Here is a 17,275-nt window from a genome sequence, read left to right on the forward strand (position 1 = left end):
TAAAAAAAAATGACAAAGGTACAAGTTTCATTATCAACTCTGTAACTAAAAAGTGTTGGCCAGGTGTGGCGGCTCACCCCTGTAATCCCAGCACTTTGGGAGGCTGAGGCAGGTGGATCACTTGAGGTCAGGAGTTGGAGACCAGCCTGGCTAACATAGCGAAACCCCGTCTCTACTAAAAATACAAAAATTAGCCAGGCATGGTGGCATGCACCTGTGATCCCAGCTACTCGGGAGGCTGAGGCAGGAGAATCACTTGAACCTGGGGGGCAGAGGTTGCAGTGAGCCAAGATCGCGCCACTTCACTCCAGCCCAGGCAAAAGAGAGAAACTCTGTCAAAAAAAAAAAAAAAAAAAAAAAGAAAGGAAATACTGTTATATTCTTTTATATCACATTTTAAAAACATACATGGGCTGGGCACAGTGGCTCACGTGTGTAATCCCAGCACTTTGGGAGGCCGAGGCAGGTGGATCACGAGGTCAGGAATTTGAATTTGAGACCAGCCTGGCCAACATGGTAAAACCCCGTCTCTACAAAAAATACAAAAATTAGTTGGGCATGGTGGCATGCACCTGTAATGCCAGCTACTCAGGAGGCTGAGGCAGAAGAACCGCTTGAACTCGGGAGGTGGAGGTTGCAGTAAGCCGAGATTGTGCCACTGCACTCCAGCCTGGGCAACAGAGCGAGACTATGTCTCAAAAAGAAATTAAGTAAATAAATAAATGAACATAAAAAACAAAAACATACACAAATACAAGTATAAGAAAATGAAAAACATATCCTTACTCAAGTTGGCATGCTCCAAATTATCCTGAGGCCCAAAAAAAAAAAAAAAAAAAAAAAAAACAACCCATCAAAAAAAACAAACTAAAAAAACCCTGTTATGATTCCTTTCTTCTTAATTTCTTCGTCTTAGCAAAGACAACTACTCACCTACCTACTTGGCCAAGCCAGACACCTGAAAATCATCCCTGCACTCAGCCTTTCTCTGGCCTGATTTTACCCGGACTGATTTTACCTCCTTAGTAGCTCTTGAATTCATCCCTCTCCCCAACTATTCCAGTCCTACTATCCTGAGACATTTTTCTTTAAATTATTGCTTTAAACAATTTAGAGACATATTGGGATGGAGCTCTGTAGAGGCAAAGAGACCAAAATACTCAAGTATAAGTGATACTCAAGTATTTTAGTCTCTTTGCCTCTAACAGAGCTCCATCCCAATATGTTCTAAAACACAAATCTGACCATGTATCCACTCTGTTGAAAACCCTTCAATTGCTTCACACCACCTTCAAGACAAAGTTCAAATGCATGGCAAACACAGTCCTTCTTCCTCTGGCTTCTCTCACCAGTCCCCATTCACATGCTAACCTCCAGCTACCCTAAACTACTTACAGTTCTCCAAACAAAGCATGCCCTCTTTCAGAGCCTCTGTATATGTTCCTCCCTCCGCCTAGAAAGAAATATCGTTACCTGTGCATGTCTGGTTAAAGTCTACTCATCTTTGAAGAGTCAGCTCAGGAGTTAACCTCTTCAGGAAAGCTAGACTTTTTTTTTTTTTTTTTTTTTTTTGACAAGCCCCTACCTGGCTTGGTTAGGTCCTTCCACTTCATATAATTTGGATTAATACCTTCTTCTTACTTCTATTATTGTACGCATCAACCTTATAGTAATTTCCTGTTTCCTTAATGGTTGACTGTATCTTATTTGTTTAAATATACCCTTGCATTGTAACACACTGCCTGTCATATATAGCATACTATAAATTTGAAGAATTGAAAGATAAAACAGATGCCCATCACGGTAGAGGCTATGTCACTAGGTAGGAAAAGTCTCAACATACAAGACCAAAGAACCATCGATGTTGGAAGAGACTGACTGTGTAATAGTCCAACCTCCCACTGACAAAGGAACCACTGACAACTTCCATTAAAAGAGGACATCCAACCTCTGTCTAAATAGATCTAGTACAAGTTTATTTGCTCTTTGGGCAGCTATTTATTGTTGTACCATTCTGTTGCCCAGTAAGAGAAAAGACTGAAAGTGTCAGCCAGTTTAGGGTCTAAGTATCTTGTCACTTTCTTTTTTAAAAAATGAATTTGGAAAAACAAAAACACAGAATTATGATATCTTGCTTACTATTTCTTAATGAATAATTATCACTAGCCTGTAATTCTAGCTACTCAGGAAGCTGAGGCACGAGAATCACTTGAACCCAGGAGGCAGAGGCTGCAGTGAGCTGAGATTGTGCCACTGCACTCCAGCCTGGGCAGCAGAGAATCTGCCTCAAAATACTAATAATAATAACAATAAAGCACGTTAAGACTTTAGAGATAAAAATACATATAGCCATCACCCCAAACTCCACAATACACATATATACAGACTGACTTCATTAGAATAGTATTACTTTAAGAATTAAACCTTTATTTATAAAACAAAATAATTTTGCTTTGATATAGCAAGGATTGATTTAGCAAGGAACATCTTGATGAAAAAGGGCAGAATTGCTGAGGATGCTAGCCTACTTTTTACACTAGCTTTCCTCCTGCATCTGTCAAGTGTGGGATGAGAAAAAGGTGTTGGAATCTGGAGAGAGAGACTAGAATAAAAATGTATTTGATTCCAAGAACGGGGAGGTGGTGGAGGCAATGGGGTAGGAGACAGAAAAAATGCCACTGAAAAAATTACAGAAATAAGAAATAAGCTGTTAAAAACAGCTCTGCTTCCCTTTACTGACAAATAACTTGGCAAAATATTTACACATTATCTCTTCAATTCTTTAGTCCTCTCTTGTCTTGCTCCTCTCTTTTTCCCTCACCCCCGACTCTCCCCTTATCCAAGCCATCAACAAAAGACTTCTAAAATATATCTCAAAACTATCCATTGCACTTAATCTCCACCACCCATAGTCCAAGATAACTTTGCCTCTTACCTGGACTAGCATAAGCCACTAGTATTTATTTCTATGTCCTCTGTTGTCCCTCTCTCATCAACTATGTACAAATTAGCCACCGTAATCTTTAAAAATGTAAAATGGATCATGGCATTGCTTAATAGTTCCATGGCTTTCCAATGTATCTTCAAATAAAATCCAAACTCTCACTATTCAGTGAGTCAGTATGGCATAGTAATTCACACTGCTCAAGAAGTGGTGCTTACAATAGTATCAGAACATCACAAATACACAGTACATGTTAGCATATAAAGGTATGGCCCCGGCTGGGCGCGGTGGCTCATGCCTGTAATCCCAACAATTTGGGAGGCCGAGGCAGGTGGATCACCTGGGGTCAGGAGTTCGAGACCTGCCTGGCCAACAGGGTGAAACCCTGTCTCTACTAAAAATACAAAAAAATTAGCGAAGTGTGGTGGCGGGCACCTGTAGCCCAGCTACTCGGGAGGCTGAGGCAGGAGTATCACTTGAACCCGGGAGGCAGAGGTTGCAGTGAGCCGAGATCACACCATTGCACTCCATCCTGGGTGACAAAGCGAGACTCCATCTCAAAACAAAACAAAAAAGGTATGGCCCCTGCATGTCTCTCTTGCCTTGAGGTGGCATTCTTCCCAACTAACTCTTTATGATCCTTTCAGTTAACTGCAAGCTCATTCTCACTCTAGGCCTGTTGTTTCCTTCTCCCTGAAATACTCTTCTCCCAGACCCTTCCAACAGTACATTGGTCTCCCACTCATTCTTCACTCTCAACCTAAAAGTTGACGTCTTTTTCTACTTTCTAAACACCATCCTCTATAATTCTTTATTATACTACTCTTTTCATTTCCTTCACAATTTATCTTATTTTATTTTATTTGGAGACAGGGTCTATCTTATCTTTTATCTTATTTTATTTTATTTGGAGACAGGGTATCACTCTGTCACCCAGGCTGGAGTGCAGCAGCATAATCTCACTCACTGCAGCCTCAACCTCCCGGGCTCAAGCGATCTTCCCATCTCAGCCTCCCGAGTAGCTGGAACTATAGGTGCATGTCACCACACCCAGCTAATTGTTGTGTTTTTTTGTAGAGATGGGGTTTCGCCATGTTACCGAGGATGGTTTTGAACTCCTGAGCTCAAGCAACGTGCCTGCGTCAGCTTCCAAAAGTGCTGGGATTATAGGTGTGAACCACTGCACATGGCCTATAGTTTCTAATTACTTTGTTTCATTGCTTCAGCTCTTCCTTGATCATCAGATGCTTCAGCATCCATTCAATAAGTTATCTAACTTGCTAAAGGTAGAAAGCATTGGCTTCTGTCCTTTCTATCCAAAATAATCTTAACTAATGTAAATGTTAAGTATTCTCCTTTGACCAAGAAGCTAATTGTTCACTAATATAAATATGTCAAAGCCTGTGCTATGATTATACATAGATTCTTCCTTTGATTTTTTTGATGTTTCAGAATTTTTTTTTTTTTAAACTTTTATTTTCAGTTTGGGGGTACATGTGAAGGTTTGTTACATAGGTAAACACGTGTCATGGGGGTTTGTTGCACATATTATTTCAACACCCAGGTATTAAGCCCAGTACCCAGTAGTTATCTTTTCTGCTCCTCTCCCTCCTCCCACCCTCCCCACTCAAGTAGACCCCTGTGTCTGTTGTTTCCTTGTGTTCATAAGTTCTTATCATTTAGCTCCCATCAATTGTTAATTAAATAATATTCTGTACCCAACAAAGTATTGTGCTAGGTACTAGAAGAGCCAGGATGGAAAATTTTTTATTTTAAAATAACTTTATCAAGACCTCAAGGTCTTGAATGATATAAGAACACAATGAAAGAGACAGAAAAGGGGCATTTCAAACAGGGAATGGGGTAGGATGAAAAGTCATGCTATGTATGTAAAAATATGTATTTCCTCAAAACAAATATACTACTGATGATAAGATGTACCACTATTTTATGTTCCACTGAAAAAGAAAAAATGGAGGCCAGGTGTGCTGGCTCACACCTGTAATCCTCACACTTTGGGAAGCCGAGGTGGGTGGATTGCTTGAGCCCACGAATTCGAGACCAGCCTGGACAACATGGCAAAATCCCATCTTTACAAAAAATACAAAAACTAGCCAGGCATGGTGCTGTGTGCCTGTGGTCCCAGCTACCTGGGGGGCTGGGGTGGGAGGGTCACTTTAGCCAAGGAGGAAGAAGAGGCTACAGTGAGCCATTATCTTACCACTGCACTCCAGCCTCGGTGACAGAGTAATATAGACCCTGTCCAAATAATATAGACCTCCAAATAATATAGACCCTGTCACTATACCTTGTCTCAAAAAAAAAAGCTACCAAAATTGTTTAAGAATTGTTCATTTATTGTGAAATATCACAATAGTAAGATGTATCCCAATGGGAGATGATTCCCAGTTCCAGAGATGTTAAAGTGTGAGAGAAAGAGGGAAAAGAGAAGGAGGAAAAGGGGGAGGAGGAGAAACAGAAGGTGAAAGAAAAAGAAAATTATCATCTAATTTTGTTCCTTTGAGATAGCATCTCACTCTTGTCACCCAGGCTGGAGTACAGTGGTGTGATCATGGCTCACTTCAGTTGTTACCTCCCAGTCTAGGTGATCCTCCCACTTCAGCCTCCCAAGTAGCTAGGACTACAGGTGCGCACCACCATGCCCAGCTATTTTTTGTAGAGACGGGGTTTTGCCACATGTTACCCAGGCTGGTTTTGAACTCCTTGGGTCAAGTGACCCACATGCCTCGGCCTCCCAAAGTGCTGGGATTACAGGTGTGAGCTACTGCACCTGGCCTATCACTCTATTATAAATAGAAAATCAGCCTTCCAAGAACCTCGGCAAGTCTCAATGACGCAGCATATTGGTTACTCATTAAAATTTGTTATCAAAAAGTGGAGAAACGGCCACTGGAAAGAGTGATCATGGGCTGGGTGCAGTGGCTCATGCCTGTAATCCCAGTACTTTGGGAGGCTGAGGCAGGAGGATCGTTTGAGTCTAGGAGTTCAATACCAGCCTGGGCGACATAGTGAGACCCTGTCTCTATTAAAAAAAGAAAAATTTAAAATAAATAAAGCCGGGTGCAGTGGCTCATGCCTGTAATCCCAACACTTTGGGAGGCTGAGGCCGGTGGATCACCTGAGGTCAGAAGTTTGAGACCAGCCTGGCCTACATGGCCATCTCTATGAAAAATACAAAAAATCAGTCAGGCGCGTTGGTGTGTGCCTGTAGTCCCAGCTACTCAGGAGACCGATACAGGAGAATCACTTGAGCCTGGGAGGTGGAGGTTGCAGTGAGCCAGATCATACCACTGCACTCCAGCCTGGACAACAGAGACCTTGTCTCAAAAAGAAAAAGAAGGAAAAAAAAGCTCAGACAAAATGGTTCAATTCCTACAAAAAGACACTCTCTAAAAACTGACCTAACTAGAAACACAATCCTAAATGAAACCATTTAGAATACTGCATACCTGCCCGGCAAAATATTAAACCCATCACCCTGAAAAATACCATGCCCAGACAGTTGAACAGAAGTTCAACAAAACTTTCATAAAAAGATCATTCCAGTCTTAAATAAATCTTTTCAGGGGGAAAAAATAGTTTCTAACTCATTATTTGAGGTTGGCATAACCTGGATACCAAAACCAACTAAGGACAAGCAATTAAAATTATGGGCCAATTTCACCTGTGAATGAACATAGATGCAAAAATCATAACAGTCCAGGTGCAGTGGCTCATGCTTGTAATCCCAACGCTTTGGGAGGCTGAGGTGGAAGGACTGCTTAAGCCCAGGAGTTCAAGTCCAGTTTGCGCAACATAGCAAGACCTCATCTCTACTAAAAATTTTAAAAGTAGACAGCCATGATGGCGCACCCCTGCAGTACCAGCTACTCAGAAGGCTGACGTGAGATGAAAACTTGAGCCCAGGAGTTCGAGGTTACAGTGAGCTAAGATCATACCATTGCACCGGACTGGGTGACAGAACAAGATCCCATCTCTTAAAAACAAAACAAATTAATAAACTAAATCCAACTGTATATTTTTTTCTAAAAAGTCCATCATGACAGAGTTGGATTTCAGCAATTCAACATTATAAATGTCATTCACCACATTAACAGAATAAAGGAGGAAAACTACGTGATCATCTTGTAAATGCAGAAAACATGTTTGATAAAATTCAATACTCGTTCTTCACACAAAAAATATCTTGGCCTACTAGGAAGAGAAATGCTTTTAACATAGAAAAAGTTTCTATCAAAAATATATAGCAGGCCAGGCATGGTGGCTCAAGCCTGTGCCACCGTGCTGAGGTGGGCGGATAACTTGAGGCGGATAACCTGAGGTCAGGAGTTCGAGACCAGCCTGGCCAACATGGTGAAACCCCATCTCTACTAAAAGTACAAAAATTAGCCAGGCATGGTGATGCCCGCCTATAGTCCCAGCTACTCAGGAGGCTGAGGTGGGAAGATCACTTGAACCTGGGAAGCTGAGGTTGCAGTGGGCTGAGATTGCACCACTGCACTCCAGCCTGGGTGACAGAGCAAGACCCTGTCTCAAATAAATAAAAATTAAAAATAAAAATAAAAATAAATACACATACATATATATATAGCAAACCTTAGTCATAATAGTGAAACAAAATAAGTACTTCCTTTAAAAAATTAAGTGCAACATAAGAATGCCTACTATTTTTTTTTAGACAGGGTCTTGCTCTGTTGTCCAGGCTACAGTGCAGTGGCACGATCATGACTCACTGCAGTATCAACCTCCTGGGCTTAAAGCAATCCTTCCACTTCAGCCTCCTGAATAGCTGGGACTACAGGTATGTTGTACCTCCACACCTGCCTAGTTTTTATTTATTTATTTATTTTAGAGATGGGGTCTTGCTATGTTGCCCAGGCTGATCTCAAACTCCTGGGCTCAAGCAAAGGAATGCCTACTATTAACACTTGCATTGAATACTGTACTGAAAGTCCTAAATAGCATAGTTAAGGCAAGAGAAAGAAATAAAGCATGGGAAAGAAACAAAACAGAAGATGCAAAGAAAACAAAGAGGAAAAATACACCATTCACAATAGTAACAAGAAATAAGGTCTCTTCCTTTTTCTTTAAGACAATCTCGCTGTGTCACCCAGGCTGGAGTGCAGTGGCGTGATCTCGGTTCACTGCAACCTCCACCTCCCAGGTTCAAGCAATTCTCGTGCCTCAGCCTGCTAAGTAGCTGGGATTACAGGCGTGTGCCACTATACACAGCTAATTTTTGTATTTTTTAGTAGAGATGGGGCTTCACCATGTTGGCTAGGCTGGTCTTGAACTCCTGGCCTCAAGTGATCTGCCCATCTCAGCCTCCCAAAGTGCTAAGATTACAGGCGTGAGCCATCATGCCTGGCCATCTTATTTTTCTTTATGGAAAAAAGAGAGAATTTACTGAAAAATATTTTAAATATCTAAATAACCAAAAAGATATTCTACGATCAAGGACAGTAAGTCTCAATACCATAAAAGAAGCAAATAAATTAAATGTATGTGTAGAATAAAAGCTATAGGCTGGGCATGGTAGTAATACCAGCACTTTGGGAGGCTGAGGTGGAAAGACTGCTCGAGCCTAAGAGTTTCAGACCAGCCTGGGCAACATAGCAAGACTCTGTCTCTATAAGAAAAAAATTAAAAATTAAAAAAATAAAGCTACAGAGCTCTGGGGTTCATACAAGGCAGGTCCCATTCTTTAAATAGCTTTTGAATTTTTGTATAATTTTGCTCAAATTATCTCCCATTCATGGATATTTATGCAACAGATATAAATTTACTATTAGTAAATAATCATAGATACCTTACTTTAATGAAATTGTAGTAATAGTTAATCAGCACTTTAGGATTCTGACAGCTACAATAAACAAGTATGAGAAAAGAATACATGATCAGTTCATGGCTGAGTTCTAGTTCAATGTGCTGTGGTCCCACTGGTTCAAAGGTCATTCAGTGTGCACATTCACCATAGTGAAAGTTCTAATAAGCACTCCTGCAAGTGATAAAACACTGCCAACATTTTATGTAATACATGAGGTTTTGGTTCTTGGTAATTTTCTGTCAAGGCTGCCAAAACACCATCTCCTTAAAAGCTACCTGAAAATATGGACATTTATTCTAAATACAAATTGCATTCTGAAGGGGAAGGCAGACAAAACACATTCATAATGCAATGACCACGTTAGGCTCAATGGGTACTTCTAGTGGACCTATGTATGGCCCTTATATATGTAAGGCTCTTGTACATGTGAGATCTACAAGCAGTTGCCCAATTTGCTTTACAATAGACCTGAATTTGAAAGAATGAATGATATTCTTTAGATCTAACTTATTCAAGTTTAATTTTGGTTTATGTAAGTTTTGTCATACCCTACATTGCTGCCTAAACATTGCTTTATCCAAATTTCCTAATACAGAATTAGATATTATGATAATGTTCTTTACTAGTTGCTAGGAGATGATAATACTAATCACTGCCATTCACTGAATGCTTACTGTGTGCCAGGCATTGTTGTAAATGCTTTGTATGTATTAAATCATTCAATCTTTACAATAACCCTATCAGGTGGATAATATTACCATCACAATTTTACAGATAGGAAAACTGATGTATGGAAAAGTTAAGTAACTTTCCCAATGTCACACAACAAGTAAATGAAGCGGCTAAAGGATTCATACCCAAGTAGTCTGTCTCCAGAGACTAGACCCTTAAATACCATTTATACTGCTTTTCACAATATTGAAAAGATATGTGAAATTATTATAAAGGACAAAAACACTCAGCATTAGAAATACTATCAGTAATTGTTAAACAACAGTTAAGCAATATTAATACTAACACAACTTATCACAGGTTGATACTTCACAGCTATTTCAGATTCATGGTTATGATTAAGAGTTTTGAAGTTGGACAGACCTGGCTCTGAATCTTGGCTGTGCCCTTTACAAGTTGTGTGATTTTGGACAAGTTTCGTAACTTCACCAAGCCTCAGTTTCCTCATCTGTAAAATGAGAATAATAAACATCTCACAAAATTGTTGTTAGTAACATAATTATTGCTGCATTGCGCTGAAATAGTAACTCCAAACAAAACACATACACACAAAATAAAGAGGTCCCAATTTTCCCCATAAAACAAGACTTTATTATAATGATATACTGAAGATGATCACTCCAAGTTACTCCAGCAACTGTAAGATCCACACACTAATGTAGAACCACAATTTTCTCTAATACATGACAAATAATTTCCCTATATAAAACTCAAATATCTACAGGTAAATTACTCGATCTTTGAAATAAAATACTATATATATATACACACACACACACACACACACACACATATATACATATATATATATATAGAGAGAGAGAGAGAGACAAATAGGATATTGTTATTTATTGAGAGCAACTCCCACAAATCCCATTCTACACATATCCCTAGTAAGACCAGTAATTAGCATTCAAGGGGCCCAGAACAGGAAGAGCTGTGTCAAAAAGGATCAATTTGGGCCATGCCTGTAATCCCAGCACTTCGGGAGGCCTCAGCAGGAGAATCACTTGAGCCCAGGAGTTCAAGACCAAGCTGAGCAACATAGGGAAACCTCGCCTCTACAAAAAACTTTAAAAATTAGCCAGGTATGGTGACATGCACCTGTGGTCCCAACTACTCCGGAGGCTGAGACAGAAGGATAGTTTGAGCCTGGGAGGTCAAGGCTGCAGCGAGCTGTGATCATGCCACTGCACTCCAGCCTGGACAACAGAGTGAGACCCTGTTTCAAAAAAAAAAAAAGGATGGATTCGTGCGGTACTGATAGGAAGGAATATTTACGAGAAATAAACAGAAACAGACAGACATATTGTCAAAGCTGTAGGGAAAATGAACCCCAGAGATCACTGGAATATAAGGGAAACTTCTTCAAAACACTCTAGAGAATCTCCATGTTTAATCCCACAGTCCTATATTTATTTCCATTTTCACATGAACTTAAACAAAAAATTCCATTTATTTTCTTGTAGCAAACAGCAGTTTCTGCAAAGTGTTTAAAAAAAACAAAAACAGAAACAAACTTGGCTTAGAATTTGTTTTGCATATTTATTTCTGTCCCCAAAGAAAATATGTGGCTGGCAAGAGGGTAAATATTGTAGAATGACAGTTACAGAACTGGGATTTGGCTTTCAAACATGGAAAGTGGTCACAGAGTATCTATTCAGCTATATATTAAATATGTGATTTACAAAGAAAATTACACAAGCAAAATTAAACTATGAAATGGTATTCAAGGTTAGAAACACAGCAATTCGGGCCGGGCACAGTGGCTCACGCCTGTTAATCCCAGCACTTTGGGAGGCCGAGCCAAGTGGATCGCCCGAGGTCAGGAGTTTGAGACCAGCCTGGCCAACACAGCGAAACCTTGTCTCTACTAAAAATACAAAAAATTAGCCGGGCATGGTGACAGGTGACTGCAGTCAATCCCAGCTACTCGGGAGGCTGAGGCAGGAGAATCACTTGAACCTGGGAGGCGGAGGTTATAGTGAGCCGAGATCGCGCCATTGCACTCCAGCCTGGGCAACAAGAGCAAGACTCCGTCTCCAAAAAAAACAAAAAAAAAAACTGAAAAGAAACACAGCAATTGGGATAAACTATTGATAGAGAACCTACTGTGTGTAATACAGTCACAATACTCAGTATTAAGAGGAGTACAGAAAATTACGACATAATCTCTAAGCTCTAGGTTCTCCTAATCAAGAAAAGGAATATTAAAAGCCTGTATGACAAAATACAGCAAATGCTTTAAGAGAGGCACAAATTGCAACATGCCTGAAGAGGGGGATAAGATCACTGACTTGAGAGAAGAAACAAGAAAAGACTTCATGGAAACTGCAGCATTTGAAAAGTGGAATTCCAACAACTCTAACTTCTGAATATAAAAACAACTTAAACTAAAAAGTTTTCCTTCTGTTAGTATGGAGGTATATATTGCCTCTCAGATGTCACTAAAATGGAAGGTGGCTAATAAAAATGTACTAAATAAACCTAATAGAACATTTTCTTTTTTTTTTTTTTGAGATGGTGTCTCGCACTGTCGCCCAGGCTGGAGTGCAATGGCACGATCTCAGCTCACTGCAACCTTTGCCTCCTGGGTTCAAGTGATTCTCCTGCCTCGGCCTCCTGAGTAGCTGGGATTACAGGTGCTCGCCACCACACCCAGCTAATTTTTTGTATTTTTAGTAGAGACAGGGTTTCGCCATGTTGGCCAGGCTGGTCTCGAACTCCTGACCTTGTGATCCACCTGCCTCAGCCTCCCAAAGTGTTGGGATTACCGGCGTGAGCCACCGCGCCTGGCCCTAGAACATTTTCAAAAAGGAATTTGACAATAATAGCCATATCTTCAATTGCCATTTACCTTCAAATACTGTACTTAGAATTTTTCACTAAGAAATTTGACAAATTAAAAAAGACTTAAAATAAGACTATTCACTCATTCACTTATTAATACTTTATAAAGTGAAAAAGTATAACTGGACACAAAAATTAACTCTAAGAATTAAGGCAGTAAGACACAAAGGGATGTGAAATGAGTTACATACAGCTGACTAACAAAAGGAAGCCTAATTTTTTGTCCACATCTCTTCCCACCTCCAAAAGAGGAACTTAACAAATGCATTTTATGAAAAACACACTTAAAAGTGTCCTTAGTAACAGATTTACATATGATACAAAAATCCTTTTAAAAATAGCTTATTAAGGTATGACATATGTAGAAAGAAGCATACAAAGTGTAGAGCTCAATTACTTTTCACAAAGAAACACATATAATTAGAATCCAGATCAAAAACAGAACATTAGTAGCACCCTAGAAGCTCCTCTATGTTCCTGCTTCCAGTCACTTCCTGTTCCCCTACCAAAGATACCACTATCTTAATTAACTTCTAATATCATGATGTGTTTTGCCTATATTGAATTTTATTAAAAAGAATCATACAATATTATCCTTTTGTTGTTTGGTTTCTTTCACTCAATATTGCCTATGAAATTCATCCATACTCTTGTGCTTGCAGTTTGCTATGATTTGAATGTTTGTCTCTTTCAAAAACTCATGTTGAAATCTAATTGTTATTGTAGTGGGGGGGTGGGACCATTAAGAGATAATTAGACCATGAGGGCTCTGCCCACATGAGTAGGATTAATGGATTAACACCAATATAAAAGGGTACAATTGTCTAGAACAAAGGCCATCTAATTTTTACAAAGTGCCCCTTCCTAAGAAAACTTACTAAATAAGAAATGTTTAGGAAATCTTTGAACTACCTATTTTAAAAATATTTAAAGCAAATAAATATAGAACATGAGGTGCTTGAGGTTACTATGCAATGACAGAACAACAAACAAAAAAGTCAGTTTCTTCTCACCAGGCGCGGTGGCTCACGCTTGTAATCCCAGCACTTTGGGAGGCCGAGGTGGGTGGAGCACCTGAGGTCGGGAGTTCGAGACCAGCCTGACCAACATGGAGAAACCCCGTCTCTACTAAAAATACAAAAATTAGCCGGGCGTGATGGCACATGCCTGTAATCCCAGCTACTCAGGAGGCTGAGGCAGGAGAATTGCTTGAACCCAGGAGGCAGAGGTTGCGATGAGCCGAGATTGTGCCACTGCACTCCAGCCTGGGTAACAAGAGTGAAACTCCACCTCAAAAAAAAAAAAAAAAAAAAAATCAGGTTCTTCTCTGAATGCCAACAATTTGAAATTTTTCTGCATGATCAGCATTTCCTTTGCTACTTTACTTTCTTTAAATAATTTTTTTGTCGTTTCTGTGAATTCTATAAATGAAGTCAAATTGGATTACAACTAAGATACATGAAAAATTTTTAGGTAAATTTTTAACTTTATATAATTTCAAATTTAAAGAAAATTTGCAAAGATCATCAATTATTTACATTTCATCTGATTTGCTTTATCATTCTCTTTCTCGTTCATTTTTTCTTGAGATGGGGTCTCACTATGTTGCCCAGGCTGATCTTGAACTCCTGGACTCCCATCTCGGCCTCCCAAAGTGCTGGGATTACAGGCGTGAGCCCGCATCGGGTCCATCTCATACATTTTTTTCTGAACCATATGAGAGTAAGCTGCAAACACACTATATACCATTTTAGTCCTAAATATTTTTGTATGTTCTCCTAGGAACAAGAATATTTGCTTAGATAACCATAATATAGCTAAGGAAATCAGTACCAATGTTAAAGTTACTATATAACAGCTGGGCTCAGTGGCTCACACCTGTAATCTCAGCACTTTGGGAGACCGAGGTGGGCGGATCACGAGGTCATGAGATCGAGATCATCCTGGCCAACATGGTGAAACCCCTTCTCTACTAAAATACAAAAAATTAGCCAGGCGTGGTGGTGCGTGCCTGCAATCCCAGCTACTCAGGAGGCGGAGGCAGAGGAATCGCTTAAACCCAGGAGGTGGAGCTTGCAGTGAGCCGAGATTGCGCCACTGCACTCCAGCCTGGAGAAAGAGCGAGACCCCATCTCAAAAAAAAAAAAACTTACTATATGTCTACAGTCCATATTGAAATATGTTCTTAGTTGTGTGTGTTGTTACAGGGTGTTATGACTTGAATAGGTCTCCCCCAAAATTCAAGTGTTACCAATGTTACAGTATTAAGAGGTGGGGCACTTAAGGAGTGATTAGGCCAGGAGGGCTACTCCCTCCTGAATGGGATTAAGGCTTCGTGCAGCTTCAGCTAGCTTGCTTTTCCACTTTTTGGCCATGTGAAGACACTGTGTTCCTCTTCTCCGTAACAGACAACTGGACCTGCCAGTACCTTGATCTTGGACTTTCCAGCCACCAGAACTGTGAGAAAATAAAATTCTGTTTTTTATAAATTACCCAGTCTCAGGTAATCTGTTACAGCAGCACAAATGGGTTAAGAAAGAGGAGAAGTGACCAGGCTCAGTGGCTCAAGTCTGTAATCCCAGTACTTTGGAAGGCAGGCGTGGGAGGATCACTTGAGGTCAGGAGCTGAAGACCAGCCTGGCCAACATGGTAAAAACCATGTTTCCACTAAAAATACAAAATTTAGCCAGGCATGGTGGCAGGAGCCTGTAATCTCAACTACTTGGGAAGCTGAGGCAGGAGAATCACTTGAACCTGGGAGGTGGAGGGTGCAGTGAGCCAAGATCATGCCACTGCACTCCAGCCTGGGCGACAGAGCAATACTCCATCTCAAAAAAAAAGAGGCGAAGTAATTGCTTCTAGGTCCTCTTAGCAAACAAAGCTGGAATATATATATATATTCCTTTTATATATATATATATATTCCTTTTATATATATATATTCCTTTTATATATATATAAAACCTTTTATATATATAACCTTTTATATATATATATTCCTTTTATATATATATAAAACCTTTTATATATATAACCTTTTATATATATAAAACCTTTTATATATATAACCTTTTATATATATATAAAAATGTGTATGTCAGTGTATACGCATACACACATATATGTGCCTATATATGTATATCTATATGAAAATATACATATATGTGTATTTATATTTATATAGATATTTAATATTTAAATATAGATTAATATTATTGCATAGATATGAATAGATATTAAAAACCATAACTTCCAATTCAAATCCAACATCACAGGGTTTATTTCAGCCTTTTCTCTTTTCCATATATAAAACTCCTTTCTCCAACAATGAAAAAACTTGACTCCCATTATCCTCAATACACTTACTCATTTGTTTAGTCCTAGAACTGACAAAAAACAGTTTCAAAATTGCTAATTCATACCACTACAAAAGAAAAGCCTAGAAACTAGGATTCACTATTGTTCATATTTCAATATTCATTTCATTATATTCATTGTATTATATATCTTCAATATGTTATATTCATTTCATTATATTTCATTATTCATCACTGTTTATATATTCATTACTGTTTATATTTCTGTTCACCTTGAGTTTAAGAGTATACCATTTCACTTATCTTTAAGTGGAGCTGAAATACAGTTAGGTTCATCTGATTCTGTTTATACTTTTAGGGTTTTATCCCTATCCTTATTGATTTTTTATTTTGTTTTTTATAAAACATTAGCATGACATTCTCAACTGATGTCATAAAAATTGTAACCAGGATTCTCTCTCTCACTGACGTTGGAATAGAGCTTTACAATTTAGGAAGTATATTTCCCATAAAAAATGAACCTTTCCATAGCCACTGCAAGCATCTACCAACACCCCACCCAGGCCCAGCTGTTTCCTAGGAATTACTGTCTTTGGGTAATACAGAAAGAAGGGATAAAATGAAATGGGTGAACCCTATTTCAGCAACCTCATAGATCATTACTTGTAAGGTAGCTTCAAACTGTGCTCCCTGTAGTGATGCCACAAGGTGCAAGGGCAGGACCCAGTAGGTAGAACACTATAAGTCCCTGCCCTGTCTTCAATTAAAGCTGCTATGCTTTTACTAGTATAATATATTGGGCTTTAGCCTCAGATTTTGTTCATTCAACTCACAAATATTTATTGAGTGTCTATGCTTGCCAGGCACTGTTCTTGGTGCTTAGGATACTTCAGTGAACAAATCCATCATGGGACTTACATTCTAGTTGTGTGGGAGACAAACAACAAACATAAGTAAATTATATAGCTAGTTATAAAAGCTTAAAGCTGTAGAAAAATTTTGAACAAGGTAAAGAAGTTTAGAAATAGGGTCAAGGAAAAGAAACATAATTTGCAGTATCAGAATGTTTGAGTTAGGCCTCACTGAGAAAGGAAAGCTTCCTTTTTTTTTTTTTTTTTTTTTTTAAAGACAGGGTCTTACTCTGTCACCTAGGATGCAGTGCAGTGGCAGGATCACAGCTCACTGTAACCTCGAACTCCTTGGGCTCAACAGATCTTCCCACCTCAGCCTCCCAAGTAGCTAAAACTACAGATGCACACCACCATGCTTAGCTAATTTTTTTTTTTTTTTTGAGATGGAATTTTGTTCTTGTTGTCCAGGCTGGAGTGCAACGGTGTGATCTCGGCTCACTTCAACTTCCACCTCCCGGGTTCAAGCGATTCTCCAGCCTCAGCTTCCCTAGTAGCTGGGATTACAGGCATGCACCACCACACCAGGCTAATTTTTGTATTTTTAGTAGATACGGGGTTTCACCATTGTTGGTCAGGCTGGTCTCGAACCCCTGACCTCAGGTGATCCGCCCACCTTGGCCTCCCAAAGTGCTGGGATTATAGGCGTGAGCCACCACGCCCAGTCGCTCAGCTA

General features: G+C 39.4%; 1 protein-coding gene across 36 annotated transcripts in view; it reads right to left on the bottom strand.

The window, feature by feature from the left end:
- Positions 1–17,275, bottom strand: part of NUMB (NUMB endocytic adaptor protein) — a 190,603-nt gene that overhangs the window by 84,882 nt on the left and 88,446 nt on the right. For 19 of the 36 annotated variants that reach the window (XM_055360859.2, XM_055360842.2, XM_004055408.5 and 16 more), the window contains one exon: positions 9,888–9,972. The exons of the other annotated variants lie outside the window; for them this stretch is intronic. The gene's annotated coding sequence lies outside the window, so the exon portion shown is untranslated. The remainder of the gene's footprint in view (positions 1–9,887; positions 9,973–17,275) is intronic. 36 annotated transcript variants of the gene reach the window in all.

This window comes from Gorilla gorilla, chromosome 15 (assembly GCF_029281585.2).
Source record: "Gorilla gorilla gorilla isolate KB3781 chromosome 15, NHGRI_mGorGor1-v2.1_pri, whole genome shotgun sequence".
NCBI lineage: Eukaryota > Metazoa > Chordata > Mammalia > Primates > Hominidae > Gorilla > Gorilla gorilla.